The sequence below is a fragment of the Stenella coeruleoalba genome, assembly GCF_951394435.1.
Source record: "Stenella coeruleoalba genome assembly, chromosome: 12".
Taxonomy (NCBI): domain Eukaryota; kingdom Metazoa; phylum Chordata; class Mammalia; order Artiodactyla; family Delphinidae; genus Stenella; species Stenella coeruleoalba.
This window is the reverse complement of record NC_137158.1, coordinates 49,851,861-49,872,891: the sequence shown is the minus strand read 5'-3', so window position 1 is coordinate 49,872,891 and position 21,031 is coordinate 49,851,861. Positions and strand designations below refer to the sequence as shown.

The 21,031-nt window shown below is 35.9% G+C and overlaps 1 long non-coding RNA gene across 3 annotated transcripts in view; it reads right to left on the bottom strand.

Moving 5' to 3' along the window:
* LOC307195528 overlaps positions 1-21,031 on the bottom strand; it is a 719,283-nt gene that overhangs the window by 521,732 nt on the left and 176,520 nt on the right. For all 3 annotated transcript variants that reach the window (XR_013830858.1, XR_013830859.1, XR_013830860.1), the window contains exons 3-5: positions 5,525-5,599; positions 4,803-4,947; positions 2,557-2,665 (exon numbers count right to left, since the gene is read on the bottom strand). This is a non-coding gene — a long non-coding RNA (uncharacterized lncRNA). The remainder of the gene's footprint in view (positions 1-2,556; positions 2,666-4,802; positions 4,948-5,524; positions 5,600-21,031) is intronic.

Sequence of the window (21,031 nt, the reverse complement as noted above, 5' to 3'; positions counted from 1 at the left end):
CACATATATACAATGGAATATTACTCAGCCATAAAAAGAAACGAAATTGAGCTATTTGTAATGAGGTGGATAGACCTAGAGTCTGTCATACAGAGTGAAGTAAGTCAGAAAGAGAAAGACAAATACCGTATGCTAACACATATATATGGAATTTAAGGAAAAAAAATGTCATGAAGAACCTAGGGGTAAGACAGGAATAAAGACACAGACCTACTAGAGAATGGACTTGAGGATATGCGGAGCAGGAAGGGTAAGCTGTGACAAAGCAAGAGAGAGGCATGGACATATATACACTACCAAACGTAAGGTAGATAGCTAGTGGGAAGCAGCCGCATAGCACAGGGAGATCAGCTCGGTGCTTTGTGACCGCCTGGAGGGGTGGGATAGCGAGGGTGGGAGGGAGATGCAAGAGGGAAGAGATATGGGAACATATGTATATGTATAACTGATTCACTTTGTTATAAAGCAGAAACTAACACACCATTGTAAAGCAATTATACTCCAATAAAGATGTAAAAAAAAAAGACTTTGGATGGAGACCCTGGCCAGCAAAGAATGTATTTTTTACCAGCACTTTTTCTGGTAAAGGAGCATGGGTAAGAATATTTAATCCTTAAAAATTAAACATAATATTATAAAATCCTACCAAATCACTGCCTTCTATAAGTACTTTTACTTATACACAACAGTAGAAACACTAAGATTGCTTTAATCACAAAAATTTTTTTAAGTGAAATTATATCCTCATCAAAAGTGAAATTATATCCTTTAATATTTATTAGATATAGGCAGGATAGGTGCAAAGTGTATTCACAGAGCTTACAATTTGAGAAAAAAGGGAAGATGGGATTAAAATTAATATGTAGGAAAAGCACAATGATGAGCTTTTACAAGCGTGCTGAAGATTTGGGGATTGTGGATGGTGCTGCTTAAGTGCAACAAATCCTCCGAAAAAAAGCTGGCCTGAGTCTCTCAAAAAATGAGAAGGACACTTTGAGAGAAAAGGTCAAATAAATATATGCAAAGAGTATAAGTGAAAGAAGGAAGAAAATTTGGTGTGGGGAGTGCAGAGGGAAGACACGGCTTCCATGTGGTGTGGTGGCAGGCAAGGTGCTAAAGAGTAGAGGTTTGCACAAAGCAGTAACTGGAGTTTCTGAACCAGGTTCAAGAGAGGGGAGATTAAAGCAGCAAAAGTGGTCAATTCTTTTGGCAATGATATGTGGCATAAATTGAATGATGGAGCAGACAGGGATTATCACTTTGCCTGTTATAGTCAGCATGATGCCCTTCAGCACTGAAACACACCTAGTCACCCCAGGACCTGCAGATCTGTAGGGTGCAATCCCTGTCGCCTCACCTACCACAGCTGGCCTCACACATCACCCTGGCCCCTGCAACCGAAATTCACTTTTCCAGAACATTGACTGATTCCTGACACTGGCAAGAAGCCAGATCTCAGCTAAGCCAGACACTAGAGACACTCACTGTACCTCATTTCCCCTGCTCTAAATAAAACTCTCTTCTGCTGCTAATACCAGACAAATCTAAATGAGCCTTGTCTCAGTGTACACACGGATGAAAGTGTCAAATTGGCTCCATGGGGATCAAAAGAAAGAGAGGTGATGGAACAGAAAAGAAACAATAATGTGTGGAGGGGGACTACTAGGCACTTCTGTGAGGGGATGATGAGAAAACAGGACCTGGAGGGTGATGTCGGGGGAAAAAAGAATCACGGTGAAAAAGAGAAATGAGGAAGTAAGAAGGACACAAGAGAAACACTTGAGAAAATAAAAAGAAAAGGAGTGGAGGGGTCCAAGGAGAACAAAAATTAATCAAAGACCGAGGGGAAAAAAGGAGATAGAACGAAAGCAACAGAAAAGCAAAGCCAGCGAGCTAAGGAAGAGAACAAGAGGAGAATCTGTATAGACTGTGCATCCTTTTGGTCATCTCTGACCAGGGTTACTGGTGCAAATCCACATTTCATCTGGCTAGTCAGCAAAAAACAAACAAAAATAAAAAGAGAATGTGAGGGATAGAAATGTCTGCATAAAGTCAAGCCTAAGACAAGGTTTTAAATAATATTGGATTTTTAGTTCCCCTTTGATAATCAATAAAAAGATATCAAAATATCTGTTTTTTAAAATTATGTATTCATATAATTTGTTTGCATATGGAAACTACCTACCTTTTGGAATATGTGGCTTTAAGTGTGTATAGACTGTCCTTCCACTTATGACCAGTAATTAGCCTACTAGCCCTAAGGCTTCATACCAGTGTAGCATAAAAAATTCATTAATTTCCTAAGTGCAACAAATCACAAAAACCTTAAATGAATTAACAATCTGACAGTGATATAAACCCAAGAGCCTTCCTCTACCTCCTCATCATTAAATATAAACACAATGACCAACAGCAGGGTGCTCTGTAGGAGTTACAGGAAAGTAACTTTTAGCCTATGATTTTGTTCTCTCTGACAAAGGAGAGCTTGAATAAAGGAGAATGATCGAAGTTTCTTAAGAACTATATACATTATTGGTTATGTCATTTATCTCTTACCTGGAGTTAAGTGCTATCTCAGATGAATTATATTCATGGGTTATGCTCTCAGGACTGTCTCACTCAGGTGATATTTGATGAGTCCTTCTTGGTAACTTTCAAGATATATCTGTAAGAGATGGTATGTTGAGAAATTTTTATATCTCTATTATGTCACTGAGAGTACCACATCAATACCTACTGAATAATCATTAAAAGTTTAGAGCCACATTTGCTTGAAGAGCTCAGTGGAAAGACAATCTACAAAACTGTTTACAGTTTTCAATGTCCTTTCTTACTCACTCTCTATTTTTTTAATTCATTTTGCTCAACTGTTTAATATAGGAGTTGGAAACTTCTTGAAGAGTCCCGTGGGGATATTAAGATTAAGAGGTTTCAGAGTTCTGCTGATATATATGTTTTCTTCTCTTAGAAAATTCATTCAGGTAAGAACTTGATTGATTGGAGGTGTAACAGCCTATCATCTCCTCTGAGACTGTACACAGGTAGGCACTCAGGGAGGCAGGTAGGCAGAGGGCCAGAGAGACACAGAGGTGACTAAATGACATATCCTCACGCTCCTGAGTGACTGTCATGTAAAGGCTACCATTTGTTCTGCTCGATTCTTTTGGTCAGTACTATGGTCTGAATATTTGTGTCCCCCCCAAAGTCACGTGTTGAAATCCTAACGCCTAATGTGATGATATGAGCAGGGGGGTCCTTTCGCAGGTGAGTAGGTCATGAGGGAGGAGCCCTCCTTAATGAGATTAGCGTTCTTACGAAAGAGACCCCACAGAGATCCTTCCCCCCTTCCACCTTGTGAGGACACAGCAAGAAGGCACTGTCTAAGAACCAGAAAGTGGGCCCTCAAAGATTCCAAATCTGCTAGTACCTTGACCTTGGTCTCCCTGGCCTCCAGAACTGCGAGAAATACATTTCTCTTGTTTATATGCTACTTATTCTCTGGTATACTGTTATAGCAATCCAAATGGACTAAGGTAAAATATCAGAGTGAATGTTTTATTTTTGGTTATGTTGGTATGAAATATTCCACATTGGCATGAATTACAGAAAAATTGGAACATAAAGATAAGCAAATACAATAAAATAAAAACTCACCATAAACTCACTACCCAGACACTAATTTTTCGGCCAATTATTCTCCTACCAGATTTATATTCTTTGCATACATATTTTTAAACAAATATATTTTTACATTATTTGATAGCCTGATTTTTATACACTCAATATCACAAATATATTTCATATGAATAAATATGATTCCTATACTTTCACTGTTAATTGTATACATGTTATATATTGTATTATATATTGTACTATATATGTATATATATAAAATCTACATAAACAATCAGACATGTTTGACAACAATTTTTTTAAAAAACATCAATCTAGGATTTTCAGGGAAAGAGTAGCTCCAAAAAATAATTATCAGTCAACTAATACTGAAAAAAAAAATTTCAATTAGAAATTTAGAGATCTCAGTATGTCCTGACCTCAGAACAAGAACCAGATGTTCAAATATGGATAACAGGGATCCTCATCTAAAGGAGCTACATTATGGTATTTTTCCTAAAATATTATACCCTACCTTTTTTGTTTTGTTTTGTTTTGTTTTTGTGGTACGCGGACCTCTCACTGTTGTGGCCTCTCCCGTTGCAGAGCACAGGCTCCGGACGCGCAGGCTCAGGCGCCATGGCTCACGGGACCAGCCACTCAGCGGCATGTGGGATCTTCCCGGACCAGGGCACGAATCCGTGTCCCCTGCATCGGCAGGCGGACTCTCAACCACTGCACCACCAGGGAAGCCCATACCCTACCTTTTTTAATTGGAGGACTCCTATCATCGTTTAACCATTTCTTGATGAACTGTAAAAACTGGCTATTACGCCATGTATCGATATAGCCAGTCTGCTTTTCAGTTTGGGGATTGCTGGTCTTATTGCCACTGCTCCATAACAGCCTCAGTAGCTTTCTAGTCATTTTTCCTAATTCTAGTTTATCATGGGCTGAGACACTGGAGACCTAAGTTCATTAACATGTGCATAAGGCCCAAAGTGTGTTAAATAAGGCCCCCAAAAATCTATAAGGGAAGTATTTGAGTCAGTAAATATCATCCATTGGTTTTATGTATTATTTTCACTAACATTGTTACATAATATTTATAAAAACCTGTACATAAGTATTAGGTATTTTATGCTTTTAAAGAAAAGGAAACTGAGATTTGGAGAAATGAAATAACTTACCCAACGTTACCTAGCTGTAAAATTACAGCATAAAGTCTCAAACCCAATTCTTCTCATTCCAAATCAACTCTAAGGACTTTGTTAAAAGCAATTTCAGGTTTTTTCGTGCTTCTGGCTGAGGAATTCTAATCCAGGGTAAAGCTTCCTAAAACATGTTTCATCAAACAAATAATACAAGGTATATGTATTATGCAATCAAAGAGGCAAACACTGGCACAAACAACTTGCTTTACTGGACTTCTTAGAGATTTTAATGTGTTGACATGCTTCATAAATCTCCGAAAGCAGTATTTCCATAACTACTTGGACCTCCGAGGTGACCCTCTGTAATGGCATACCCCCAGACTTCCAAGGAGCAAACTGCAGAAAATAATGTCCCAGTGGGGCGGGAAGTGGGGGAGAGTTCACCAGACCAGGTAAGTGAGGTCTGATAATCTTAGTCTTTGCATTCACTTCCCAATTACAATCTGTTAGTATAGCTAAGATTAAGCAATAAATTCTGGAAAAGCTTTACATTTATGTGACCTTTTATCTCTTGATAATATAGAAAATTACTTCTAGTAAAAGGAAGAGATAACTCTTTCAAGAATAGCTACAGAATGCACCATGATAAAATATAACAATATTAATAACATTTAATCGGATTACAAAAGTTTAAATTTCCAGAACACATGGATATAAAATGGAAACTCTTTGGCTGAATTTGGAGTTAAACAACGCACCATGACAGACCACAGCATTTTGTATCATAACCTTCCCCTGAGATGTGCTGCACTGTCCTCAGATCTTCACGATCTCTGTAACAGAAAGAGAATTCTCAACGAATTTCAATAATTTCCACCTTCACAAATTGCACATAATAAAAATTTTTGAGCAATTCTTCAAAACTCAACAAATAACCTTTAAAGTAGCTAAATCTATTTGCAGTTAATTTAAATATTTTCATGGAATAACACCATTTTAGTATAATAGAGAAAGTCATTATACGGCCCATGAAATAAAAGATTCTCTGAAGGGAAACAGTTCCCCAACTTGTCTCCTCGATAAGGTTTTGCATCATGGAAACCCTCTTGGCAACACGTTGTCATCAATATCTGTGAGTGGAAATTTTGCTAAGCACTCTGTACTTATTATCTTATTTAATAATTAAAACAATCCAATAAAGTAGTTACATTGTAAATAATCTCCAATTTTACAAATAATAAAATTGAGGTTAAGAGAAACTAATTAAGTTTACTGAGGAGGCAGAGCTAGGATTGGAAATCAGGCTGCTGTTTACAAAGCACTTTACTTAACCCACCTCTCTCTGCAATGCTCATATTCAGTTACCTGTTTCATGTATTAAAAATACGTAACACCCTGATTTTCCTATTTAAATCTTACAGGAGCCATGGAAGTTTTAAAAGTAGAAATGTGTTCTCAGTAAGATTCCCCTATTTTACCTTAGCAAGCTTCTTGAGACCACAAAATAACGCTTCATTCACTTTGACCTATAACTAACCTCCACTCTTCAACTGGAAATCAAAAGACCGTGGCATCTCATGATTTCTTCTTCTCTTTCGACATTTCTGCTGCCTCATCAAGGCCTTTACAAATGGAACTTAAGTATGATTAACTGCAGTACAAGCTAAACCCCATATATGAATGGCAAAGCAAGCCAGTTCTAAAACCAAAGATAGCTTTATGAGAAAACTAGTAGATGTTCAATCTGTAATTTTAGATTTTATATAAATTAATTTGAAATCAAAAGTCAATAAAAAGGAGAAGAAGGGATCATAAGACTAATTTGCCTGTCAGTGCAGGAGAAGTTGGAATTGGTATGACTGAAAGAGTCTAGAAGGGAATCCTATCAATCAATCCACAATTACTTATTGAATATCCACCACCACTAACTACCATTATGCCACAATTCTTAGAATCCCAGCCCTTGAGTTATCCATTGGGGTTAAAGAATTCCCAGAGAATTAGTATGTGTTAATGTAAATATGTATTACTCGAAGATGGGATAGCAGTAAGTCCTTGGCCACTATTAGTGCAGTAACCTAATATAATGCAGAGCTCCAAGGGGATAGAATAAAAGACAGATAAATTATGACTGATTCTGGAGAAGTCACATCAATGGAGTAAAGGACCAAAAATGCACCAGAGCTTTGGGTTTTATTTCCAGAAGGTAGAATCATTGTACTAGGTACTGGGTACTAGGAAAGTGAAATAAAGGACAGAGCTGAGATAGAATATTGGGGCCAACACCAGAAGTTTCCCTACAACTAATGATAGCTTTTTTGTCCTCCATTTGTCTGTGTAAGTTGGTTACTTTTTACAATGTAAAATGCATTCTGGAATTTGAAGTTGTGATGCTACAAATAGAAAAGAGACCCTCCCCATACACTATAGGAAAAGGTCACAGAGGTCTATTACATAAAACTGGGATCATTATTTAGACTTAGAGCTCGTGTTGAAGGAAAACTACAAAGGGACAAGAATGGATTTCTCTTGCATTCTCGTCTGCAAAGAGCACTAATCTTTCCAACAAACCATGCCCTCTATCCATGGTGTGCTGACAAGGGTTCAACAACTGACTCTCCAAGAAAAAAAATTATTATAAATTTCACTGCTTTAAAAACATACAGCAACATGATTTACAAATAACGATAAAATATGTAATAATCATCATCGTAAATTCCATTCCAATGACTTCAGCGCGGCTTGCTGTTTCCTATAAAATCCACCATCAGTTTCATTTTCATTCTGTTCCCAACAATAATGCCACAAAATTGGACTATGGATAAATGTTTGATTACAATCTGATTCAAAAAAGAAGTCCTCATGTCAATGTCCACTCATTGACAAATGAGTGTAGTTCTGACATAGATGTTGGCTGATATATATAGTTTTTATATTATAGGGTGAGTCTAAAGTAAAACAACAAGGATGTCTGTCGGACGTCATTTCATTTTCAATGACATGAGTAATTTCTTTGCTAAATCGGATAGCAGTTTTCAAACACTAAAAGAATATTTTTTCAATTTTATGTGCTATTTACAATGTAACAGCTGCAGATACAAAACAATTTAAAATTTAATCTGCATTGCTAATATGAAAAATATTAATATTTTTAAGTCTAGACAATGAACAAATCAATAACTTTTTAGCATTTGTGATTGTCATGGTATAAATATTTCCACCATAGTTGATTCCAAACTACCAGTGCAGGACTGGGAAGAGCAGATGGCATTACACAGCATTTCCACCATACAGATACCAGACATGTAAATAACATCAACAACATAGGACTTCCCTGGTGGCACAGTGGTTGAGAGTCCGCCTGCCCATACAGGGGACACGGGTTCGTGCCCCGGTCTGGGAAGATCCCACATGCCGCGGAGCGGCTGGGCCCGTGAGCCATGGCCGCTGAGGCTGCGTGTCCGGAGCCTGTGCTCCGCAACGGTAGAGGCCACAACAGTGAGAGGCCCGCGAACCGCAAAAAAAATAAAAATAAAAAAATAAAAATAAACACCACATAGATAATAGTAAAATGCAGTAAAATTAAGATGTGACAAGTCTTTCATATTTACTATATCTGTTTTTAACATAATGCTCAGTTATAAGTTTATGCAATTTCATTTTTAATAATGGCTATTTAACAAACAGCAAAATCACTGTAAATTTAACAATTGTCTCTTGAGAGCCAGTAGGAGGTGGCTGGAGCATGCCAGCTGCCCCTACCCATCCCAACGTCCAGCATGCTGCCCTTCTAACTAGTCTTTCTAGGTGTATTTCCCCAGCTGCAACATTATTTTGGAAATTCCCTACTACAACCTCTTTGGTTTTAAAAAATGCTCATTATTTCCTGAACTGGAATGAAATCTGAGAGATAATGAATGCAGGTGAAGAAGAGTGGGTCTATTATCCACTGAGGAACAAACTGGGAGGTAGTGACAAGAGCGCTGGGATTTGCTGTCAGAAGACCTGGACCTACTACCCAATCCTGCTGTCTCAGATGTACCTCTTCAATTTTGAGCTTCAGGATTCTTATCTGCAAAACGCAGTTAATAGTCAATCACCTCACAGTTTTTTTTAAACAAAGGGTACATAAAACACCTGTGAAAGTGTTTTATAATTAAAATTTATGATATATAATAAATCCTTTTATAACATGTTATTCTTTCAAATGAGTTTAACCTTTTGGAACTTCTTTTTTTTTTTTTTTTTGCGACACACGGGCCTCTCACTGCTGTGGCCTCTCCTGTTGCAGAGCACAGGCTCTGGACGCGCAGGCTCAGTGGCCATGGCTCACGGGCCCAGCCGCTCCGCAGTATGTGGGATCTTCCCGGACCGGGGCACGAACCCGTGTCCCCTGCATTGGCAGGCGGACTCTCAACCACTGCGCCACCAGGGAAGCCCTGGAACTTCTTTTTTGATCGAGGAAATTAGTCATATTTTAGGTTTTTTTGCTACTTTATTACAATTGACAATTTACGATTAAAGACATTTTTCTGGTTTGGAAAAAAATCTTGTATTTCAAAATAGGTAGATTTGATTATGAGTACTTATATTACAGGAGATACCAAGCATATTTAAGAGAGCTCCAGAAATGACATTCAAGAGACCAGGATTTCACAGCTAGCTCATTCAACAATATTTACGACACATTTTTAATTTCTCTCAGCCTCATTTTGTTTATCTTTCAACTGCCATGATGGAGTGAAATAATCTGATGTTCTTTCTAAATCCAAATTTGCCTATAATTTCCTTATAATTTTCCTAAAGTGTCCCCTTAAATATTGATTCATTTAAGTGGTTATTTACAAAATATTAGCTGCTATTTCTGGCTTTAGATTCTTAAATTCACAATTAGACCTTACATAGGAACATACTTTGAAATAGGTCATTTTCTTATAGAGGAACAGTCCACAGTCCCTTTATAGCTACAAAGTGGTGACTATTCTGCTTTTTAGTCACTGGGGTGTTTAGCAAAGGGACAGAAAAATTTTAAACCAAAATATAAGAAGCTACCTTCTCAGGATAAAAAAATGAAACGTCTCTGAAAATATAAGGCAAATGAAACACAAAAACTGATTTATTCTGTTTGGTGTTTTACCCTTAAGAACACATCAATTCCATGAAGATGTATAGAATGTCTGGAAACACTTCCCTTTTTCTTTCTTTTTTAATACCTAACTTCAAGTCTTCCTATTTTGAAGGGCTGATTCCTCACGCCAAACTAGTCCTCCAACCTGCCTCTTCCTCCTTAGAGGTCTGTCCCCTGGCCACAGAGCTCCCAAACACACTCCTTAGCCTATCTTAGAACATGTGCTTCCAATTCAAGCAAAAAGAAAACTAAAGCAAAACAACAACCACCTCCAATACAAGTAAGAATCATTCTACACATAAGAGAATGTGGTAACTGCCCGACTCATACAGGGTTAGGTACAGAAGTGAAAATGCCACCTGAGTGATTCTTTAGATAATATGAATCTTTCCTGGAACTTTTTTATTACACAATGAAGAAGAAAAGAAAGTTCTTTATGAAATACTTTTCTTGGGAACTAAAAATGTAAGCTTCTACCACTGACAAGGTGGCATTTTTAGATTAAGGCGTGGGAAATCTAGCATGATTTACAAATACAACAGTCCAAGAAAAACAGCCTTCCTGCCATTCGTGATTGGCATCGTTATTACAGACTCTATTATAATCTTATCTCACTGTCCAACAAAGCAATTCATTCAGCAACTAAGCTCACGTCAAAGGCAAGGCAGAGACTACTTATTTGCAGAAAAATGCTTTTGAAAAACATAGTCTCATTGTTCAGACAGAACCATGACATGGTGCAAGGTGCTTATGATAGAAGGTGGCAGGAAATGAAGTCGAAACAGAAATACCAGCTGAGAAGGTGTTTAATCTTCAAGGTGTGAGGTACCACATTCTAGCACCCTCTCTGACTGATATCAGGCATGAAGGGAAAAACTATCTAAAACATATGGGGAAAAGTACACTTAGGACCCTTTGATGTCTGTGTTGGCAAAGCACTTCAGCTTTGACACCCAGTCTTTAATAAAACAGCTGAAGCTTTTGGTTTGTAAGTAAAAGGAAGCTAAGAGATTGCTGAGTAGGGTCTGTCGCACACACAAAAATGCAGCTTCACTTCAATGGATGCCTGAAACTGTTCATCTCAATATTCACAGACACACACACACCCCTTAGAGCTTTCTTATAAGCTACTCCATATCTGCTTTTAACAAGGCTTATAATTTTCAAATAATTTTTCCCATGGAAAACTAATGAATTTCTACAACTGCATATAATCAAAATGTGGAGGGAAGCTGGAGAGTCCCTCTTTTCCCCAAAGGCAGAAACTGAAGACCATAAACACAGTGGGGATGAGGCCAATATAGGTCTCTCTGCACGAGGAATGATCAATGAAACACAGAACTGACTTCTTCTTTTCAGCTGGAGTGAGGGGTAAACACAATAGCAGCAAACAAAAAAAGGGAGATTTTGTCAATGATTCAGGTATTTCCCAAACTGTCCTCAGCCTCCAAATCCACAAAAACAGCAGGGTCCTGCCAGAGACCATATGCGAGGCAGATAAATCTTAACCCCAGAGAATCTAGGCCCTGCCGCCCATTGGTTTTCCCTGTAGATCCCACTGATGATCCACACAGCCCAGGTTAGTAGAGAGCAGTTCCTTCTCCATCCCTATCCTCACCAATGATGCACATGTGTTCTTCCACACTCCTCTGGAACTACTAACTCACACCATCTCTTGCTAAGTGCTAATGGAGAAACCTAGAAAGCATTCAAAGAAATGTGTCTTTTTTAAGCAGGTCTATTCCATTCACCCAAGACAGATGAATAGAATTCTAAGGAACTAACAATTGGAGCCAAAATCTGAGATCACCTAAATCCAATCCCACCCCAAAAGAATCCCCTCAACTGCCCTTCTGACTATGACGATGACCTTGCTTCAGTCTCTCCACTGCAGGCATCGAGAGCATGATTGTGATGTTGGTTCAGGTTTGGACCACTGTAAATCTTATGGAAATTTTTCTTATTTTGACTTGACATCTGTTTCCCTTTGTTTTTTACCTGGAGATTCTGACTAGTCCTAGAGAGAGAGAGAAAGAGACAGGGACAGAGAGAGAGAAGAGCATTTTTCTAAGAGATCTTTAGTAAACTATTTATAATAGTTTTTAGCTCTAGACAGTTGTTTTTTTCTTTTTTCTTTTTTTGCGTTACGCGGGCCTCTCACTGTTGTGGCCTCTCCCATTGCAGAGCACAGGCTCCGGACGCGCAGGCTCAGCGGCCATGGCTCATGGGCCCAGCCGCTCCGCGGCATGTGGGATCTTCCCGGACCAGGGCACGAACCCGTGTCCCCTGCATCGGCAGGCGGACTCTCAACCACTGCGCCACCAGGGAAGCCCTCTAGACAGTTTTTAGCATTGACATTAAGTATATCAACACCCATTTTTTAAGACTTTTTGATATATTTTTTTAGAAAAGTATCAGTCTCTTTGTGTGTTGTCTCCCAATTAATCATGACTGTTAAATATTGCTGATAGATATTCTGCAACTATGTTTACAAGTCCTTTCAATAGACTATAAGGTCATTTATTGGAATTAAGATGATTTTTGTATAAAGGTGACCAGTGTCATTTATTGTTTCATCATATATTTCAGACTTTAATTCTACTTTTCCAGTTGGAAAACTAATTTTCAAGAGCAATCTTGAACATGTTGAGTAGAGAAGTATCTACCATCTTGAGTAACACACCACCTAGGAAAACAGTGGGCTGCCTCACCCTTGTCCATCTCGCTCCCTGCCCTCTGTAGCAGTCTTTTATAATTCTCTACTATTCTAGCCTTTTGCCTGCTTTCATATTCTTTCAGACTTCTGCCACTCTTTAACATGCATGTGGCACTCCATCTTCGGGGTCCCTTAGAACCTGAATCATCACAGCATTTTCTGTGAAGTGTCATTGATTTCTTTGGTTGTCTCCCCTTTATTTTTCTTCTAAGGATAATTAGCAATTTTACTATCAGATTTTCACATTGTTCCTTTCTAGAGGACCTCATCTCCCTTTAAGAGTATCTGGTTTTGTGATGTGCCTATCTCTTTTTTTTCTCCCAGCTCTTGGAGCCAGGCTTCCATAAATTCTAAAGGTATGCTTGTCTGGGACCAGTAAATTTTTCTTTCTACTTTTTTATGCATTTTTTTCCATCCAAGCAATAAAGTCTTGGTAGGGCTCACTGCTATGACTATCTCTCTCAGAATTAGAATTCAGATGTGAGAGGATTTCATGAAGACATGTATTAACACGTGTAACTGAATTGAGAAGTGAAGTCAGACTTTTTCTGACAGTAAATCTGATTCGGCTGATTGATTTGATTTCAGGACTGGCTTTGCCAAATAAGCAACTTAAATATTTCCCATAAATTAGTTAATTCTGTAGCTCTGAGATTTTAACAATAGTATATTTAAAGTGCATGAAAAGAAAGTGTTTTATCAAAACTGTTTATTGGTAGATGTGCATCAGAATTAATAATAATAGTGATTGAATACATCTCAGTAAAGCCTTTTTGGTGTACTGGCTATAAATTGAGAAAGAAAATGACTCTAATGACAGGGTGACAAATCCTTTTGAAAGTCAGGATCAAAACTGAAGAGAACATAATTAAATTGTCAGCTCGTAGATTAATATAAACATTTTTGATGATAGATCACTATATGAATTTTTGGCACAGAACTCAGAAAGAATTCAAAGAATTGAGTGACATTACTATACTAAAACTTCCATTTTTATCTTCTTATTTATAATGTTTTCTCAGTGTTTACATATATATAAAATATAAAAATATAAATATAATTGATGTTGAACTTTGCCTCAATTACATTAAAACTAATATTCATCCAGGAAAAAATAAGTTATTCTTATTAAGAGATTAATTTTCAGTAATATTTTGCTTTTTGCATTTAATAAGTATTAAAATTTATAGTATGATTTTTTGATCAATTGGGTAGTAATAATAATTTTCATGAAATTCAATCTAGAAGAATTTTTTAACACTTAGAGTCTTATGGCCAGAAAAATAAAAAATAATTAAATTTTAATTTATACAGACAAATTTGCTTGTTGCAGAGAAATATGATAGGTGACAAATACAAGACTTTCAGAAGTACAAAAGTATATTATATTAGAGTAAAAGTTTATTGGAGAAATATAATGGAAGTATGAGATCAAAGAAGAAAATATACATTTTTAAACTGTTAAGAGTTTGTTTATGTATTCTTAAATAAATGTGCCTTAAATCACAGAATTTAAGAATTGGAAGAGAAATTAAAGGTTAACTATTGAACTGATCTTTACACATTTGCCTGTGTTACCCCACATAATACTGAATAATTTCATATTCCCTCAAACATGAAACTGACTTCTAATTTTTTCTATCTGAATTTTAAATGGTTACCAAAGATGTAATTTCTGTCACAGTATAAATATTTACACTAAAAAAATTTTTAAAAACAGTTACTTAACTTTTTTAAACATAGCCAGAGGGAATCTGAATGTAAACACTATGGTAATTTGATCCTACCGTCATCCCTTATCTGTCATCTCATTGGTGTGCTTCTGTAGTGTCACTTCTCTTCTCTGCTCCTATAATCCTCCTGAATATTTCCTATTGTGTTTATGCTGTCAAGGAAAGGGTTTTCCACAAAGTCAATATTTTTCCAACTTATTTTTTAAATTCATTTTCTTCTGAATCATAAACACCTTGCATAAACCATACACCACTTCTTTACAGGTGTTCACTTCCATTCTTTCAAATTCTGGTGATAACTATGAACGTGCATTTATTCTGTGTCATATATATTATTTACTTACAACGTACCTAGCACCCAGATGCTCAATGAATGTTAGCTTCCATGGTTATAATATTGTCTTCTTTGATAAATACTTCAAGTACACTTCGTTATCAGTCTCATACACAGTGTTTTATATATATATATATATATATATATATATGTAACATTTTAAGTATTTTTCCAGTATTTTTAGGAGTACTAGTCAGTTTGTTAGCTTTAAATTTTTATTTAGAGATTTTTCTTTTTCACCTCAAATTGCTATTTAAAAGTATATGTCTAAAATTGAGATATTATTTCAATGACCATGGGTATTATATACTCCAAAATCTTTATTTTATGCTTGAAATGTTATCACAGAGTGATTTTTACCTGATCTGAATTTTGAAGTAGTTAATGACCAAGCTAGCCCCTGAACCGAGATAGAACTTAAGACAGACTCATTTAGCTCTCTACTCTAGACAATGAAGAAATTATCACTGCTACATCACTCTCTAGTCGTCCCTCCCATGCTTCAACCGGCCAGCTTTTGTCATCATATACCATTGCTTTTCCACTATCAAAGTTTATAACATTTATATTCTTTTATACGACTATAATTAAATCTCATGGTTTTATAACTAAAATTAAGTTTCAATTCTAAAAATTGAAAACCATTAATATTATCATTATGTGAATATTATTCACTACAGAACCCAGTATAGTGACTGGGTAAATTATAAAAAGACAAGTAATTTTATTCAGAAAGCCACTGCCTCTGGAAGGAAAATATTAAAGGCTTGTGGTCAAATGAGTTATTTATTTTAAACTCTTAGTTACTCAATTTGCTTTCTATATCTAGGGCGAATTTTTTGTTAGCCCTTTGCTTGATTTCCTTTGAAAGCGTAATGTTTCTCCCCACCCACTCTCTCATTTATTTTCTTGTTTACCAAATAAATGTCTCCCTCCTTGGCCAAACAACTAAGTAATCCAGCTTCTTAATCAATTAAATACGTTGAATGAATTTTTTTTTCTTGAAAACAATATTCTTAGAATCCTACTGCTATCTTTTCTTCTTTCACTCATGTGATGAGGCCACATGGTATTGCCCTGTGTGGTATCACTGCAGCCTCACTTCACACAGAGACCAGATTAATAATGTTTCAGTAATGAAAATTCTTTATTTCTTTTCCCCATTGGGTATAAAACCTGTTTCTCCCTATGTATTTATACATGGAAATTAAAGATATGATAAACTTTAATCCTGACAGAACCTCATCTGTCTTGTTTTTTACTTTTAGACCCCCTGTACCCACTTTTCCCACCCTTCACTCCCTGCCTCTGGCAACTGCCTATCTGTTCTCCATATCTATAAACTTGGGTTTTATTTGTTTGTTTTTAGATTCAGCATGCTTGCAAGAGAGATCATATGGTATTTGTCTTTTTCTGTCTGACTCATTTCACTTAACATAATGAATGCCCTTGAGGTCCATTCATATATTGCAAGTGGAAAATTTCATTTTTTTCCATTTTTATATAGACAATATAATATACTGTATATGTATGCAATATATATACAATATATATACGATACATATATAATTTCTTATCCATTCATCCATTGATGGACTCTAGATTGTTTCTATATCTTGGCTATTGTAAATAATGCTGCAATGAACATTGGGGTGCATGTATCTTTTCAAGTTAGTGTTTTTGTTTTCTTCAGATAAATACTTAGCAGTGGAATTGCTGGATCATATAGTGGTTCTATTTTTGAGGAAACTTCACACTGTTTTCCATAGTGATGGTACCAAACAACATTCCCACCAACAGTGCACAAGAATTCCCTTTTCTCCACATCCTTGCTAGCACTGGTTATTTCTTGTCTTTTTGATAATAGCCATGCTAACAGGTGTGAGGTGATATCATTGTGGTTTTGATTTGCATTTCCCCAATGATTAATAATTTTGAGCATCTTTTCATGTACCTGTTGGCTATCTGTGTATCTTCTATGGAAAAATATCTATTCAGATCTTCTGCCCATTTTTAATTTAATTTTTTGTTTGCTAATGAGTTGTATGAGTTTTTAATATATTTTGGATATTAGCCACTTATCAGATACATGATTTGCAAATATTTTTTTCTCATTCAGTAGGTCATCTTTTCATTTTGTTGATGGTTTCCTTTGCTGTGCAGAAGCTTTTTAGTATGATGTAGTCTCACTTGTTTCTTTTTACTCTGTTGCTTATTCTTTTGATGTCAGATTCAAAAACTCACCACCAAGACCTATGTCAAGGAGCTTACTACCTATGCTTTCTTCTAGGAGTCTTAAATTTTCAGGTTTAAGTCTTTAATCCATTTTGAGTTAATTTTTGTGTATGGTGTAAGATAATGGTCAAGTTTCATTCTTTTGCTTGTGGCTGTCCAGTTTTCCCAGCACTATTTATTAAAGAGACTGTCCTTTCCCCATAATATATTCTTGGCTTCTTTGTTGTAAATTAATTGGCCATATACGAATGGGTTTATTTCTGGGCTCTCTATTCTGTTCCATTGGCCTATGTGTCTGTTTTTATGCAACACCATAGTAAAGCTAATTACTATAGCTTTAAAATATAGTTCGAAATAATTAAGGAGTGTGATGCCTCCAGCTTTGTTCTTTTTCTAAAGATTGCTTTGGCTATTCAAGTTCTTACATGGTTCCATACAAATCTGAGGATTATTTTTTCTATCTCTGTGAAAAATGCCACTGGAATTTTATTTATTTGTTTTATTTATTTTTTTGCGGTACGTGGGCCTCTCACTGTTGTGGCCTCTCCCATTGTGGAGCACAGGCTCCGGACGCGCAGGCTCAGCGGCCATGGCTCACGGGCCCAGCCGCTCCGCGGCATGTGGGATCTTCCCAGACCAGGGCACGAACCCGTGTCCCCTGCATCGGCAGGCGGACTCTCAACCACTGCGCCACCAGGGAAGCCCTGGAATTTTGATACAGATTGCATTGACTCTGTAGATTGTTTGGGTAGTATGAACATTTTAACAGTAGTATTGATTCTTCCAGTCCATGAACATGAAATATCTTTCCATTTATTTGTGTCTTTTTCAATTTCTTTCATTAATGTCTTATAGTTTTAATGTACAGGTCATTCACCTCCTTAGCTAAATTTATTCCTAGGTATTTTATTCTTTTTGATGAAATTATTTTCTTCATTTCTCTTTCTGATAGTTTGTTATTAGTGTATCGAAATGCAACAAATTTTTAAGTATAGATTTTGTATCCAAAACCTTACTGAATTCACTTATTATTTACAAAAGCTTTTAGATTGAGTCATCAGTGACCATTTTACTTCTCCTTTTCCAATTTAGATTCCCTTTATTTCTTATTCTTGTCTGATTGTAGTGGCTAAGACTTCCAATACTCTGTTGAATGAAAGTGACAAGAGTGGGTATCCTTGTCTTGTTTCTGATCTTATAGGAAAAGTTTTCAGCTTTTTGCCATTAAGTGTGATATTATCTGAGGGCTTGTCATATATGGACTTTATTATGTTGAGATATGTTCCCTCTAAACCTGCTTTGTTGAGAGTTTTTATTATAAATGGATATTGGATTTTGTTAAGTGCTTTTCCTGCAACTATTGAGATGATCATAAGATTTTTATCTTTCATTCCGTTAACGTGATGTATCATACTGACTGATCTGCAGATGGTGAACCATTCTTGCATCCCTGGAATAAATCCCATTTTTTCATGATGTATGATCCTTTTACTGTATTGTTGAATTCAGTAAAATTTGCTTATAACTTGTTGAGGATTTTTTCATCTATATTCATCAGTGATATTGGCCTGTAATCTTGTTTTCTGGTGGTGTCCTTGACTGGTTTTGGTATCAGGATAATGCTGACCTCATAAAATGAGTTCAGAAGCATTTTTTCCTCTTTTATTTTTTGGAAATGTTTAAAAAGGATTGGTATTAATTTCTCTGTAATGATTGGTAAAATTCAGCAGTGAAGCTGCCTGGTCCTGGACTTTTGTTTGTTCAGAGGTTTTTGATTATTGGTTCAATCTCCGTACTAGTAATTAGTCTCTTAAGACTTTTTTATTTCATCAAGATTCAGTCTTGTTGGTTCTATGTTTTCAGGGATTTATCCATTTCTTCTAGGTTGTCTAATTTGTTGGCATATAATTGTTCATAGAAGTATCTTATCACTCTTTGTATTTCTGTGGTATCAGCTGTAATATCTCCTCTTCCATTTCTGATTTGACTTGAGTCCTTTCTCTATTTTTCTTGGTGAGTCTAGCTAAAGGCTTGCCAACTTTGTTTACCTTTTCTGATAAACTAGTTCTTAGTTTTCTTGATCTTCTCTATAGTCTTTTTAGTCTCTATGTCATTTACTTCTGCTCTAACCTTTGTTATTTCCTTCCTTCTTCTAAGTTTGGGCTTCGTTTGTTCTTCTATTTCTAGTTCCTTGTAAATTGTTAAGTTTAGGTTGTTTATTTGAGGCATTTCTTGAGGTAGGTATTTATTACTATCAACTTCCCTCTTGGAACTTAAAATGTAGCTTTTCCTGCATTCCACAAATTTTGGTATGTTATACAGATTTCTCCTGCTATTCAAAACTAGAGCATTCCTATGAAAGCTTTCATATGCTAAAACAGCATAAAGCAAAGAAACAATTATTTTTTTTTTTTGTAAGAGCAAAAATCCTCTTCAGATTTCTTTCTGTTAGTGAAACAAAAACTAATGTAGGTCTTTCATAAAAGTGAAGTGGAATGAAGTAAACTTTTGAAAACTGGAGGAAACCTGTATTTCCATTTTCATTTGTCTCAAGGTATTTTTAAATTTCAGTTTTGGTGTCTTCTTTGACCCATTGGTTGTTCAACAGTATGCTGCTTAATCTCCACGTATTTATGAATTTTCCAATTTGCTTTGTGTAATTAAGTACATGATAAATACAATACAGTAATAGCAGGGGATTTAATACCCCAGTTACATCAATGGATATATTATTCTGACAGAAAATCAATAAGGAAATATTGGTCTTAAATGACACGTTAGACCAGATGAACTTAACAGATATATGCAGAACATTCCATCCAAAAGCAGCAGAGTACACATGCTTCTCAAGTGCATGTGGAACATTTTCCAGGAGAGATCATAGGTTAGGTTACAAAAGAAGTCAATAAATTTAAGATGATTAAAATCATATCAAGTATCTTTTCCAACCACAGTGGTATGAACTTAGAAATTAATTACACAAAGAAGCCTGTTGCTATATTTTCTAAAGTTGATGCACATTTTTCATTCTGACATTTCTTTTTATAGTATTCCAAGTTCAATCCCATTTTTTTTTATTTCCATGCTGTATGCTTGCTTCATTTCTGTTTATGTTTTGTTGGCATATGTTCTTAAATCTATTTTTAAAGTTGACAGTAAGTAATATTCTTTCATGTTCTAATATGTTTTCCTTTTGCCCTCACACTCAACTGACAGACTAGCTGGGGTAAGATTTCTAGGTTCAAAATAACTTTGTTCAGAATTTCAAAACTTTACTTCTTGGCCTCTAATATATATTGCTGGTGAGAAGTCTGACAACAATCAGATTCACATCCCTCTGTTTGTAAACTGTTTCATATTCCCTGGAAGCTTTGAATGTCTTCTTTATATTCTAAATTGTAAGCCTTCATTAAGTTAGGCCTAGAATGTATACAGCTTCATTCATTCCATTTGGTCATTAATCAACTCTTTTAAAAGTTCTTCATCTCTGACAACTCTTCCTGCAGTCTTTCTGTATTATTCCCTCCCACCCATTGTCTCTGTTCTCTTCTTAATGTAAATCCTATTTGATAAATATCAGACCATCTAGATTGCCCTCTATACCTCTCCCTTTTTCTCTTTGCCTTTATTCTTCTACCTTATCAACAATTTACCAACTTTATCCTTTAACCCTTCTATTTGATTTCTATTTTACTGATCATACCTTTAATTTAGAATAAACACTTGTCCTCTGGTTGATTATTTTACATACCAGCCAATTTTAATTCTATGAAGGGGCTATTTTATGGAATACTCCAAATGTACAAATTAAAACTTTTTTATCTTTTTTTCACTTGAAAAAGATTAAGCATTAGTATTTTCTCTGTATTGATCCATGTCTTTTTCTTTCATGCTTTTTATTTTACTCAAATATATGTGCATTCTTGATTTCCCACTTGTATTTATAAATCATTTATTATGCTTACAGGCATTAAACATTGGCTCCTCTAACTTTTTCATAGTTCTGCCATTCCAAGAGGCTTCTCTGTGAACTTAAAGACTAGCTTCTTATAAATTCTTAGACATGAAAACCCTGAATAATTACACAATGGGCATTAATCTTGATAGTCCTAACATTCA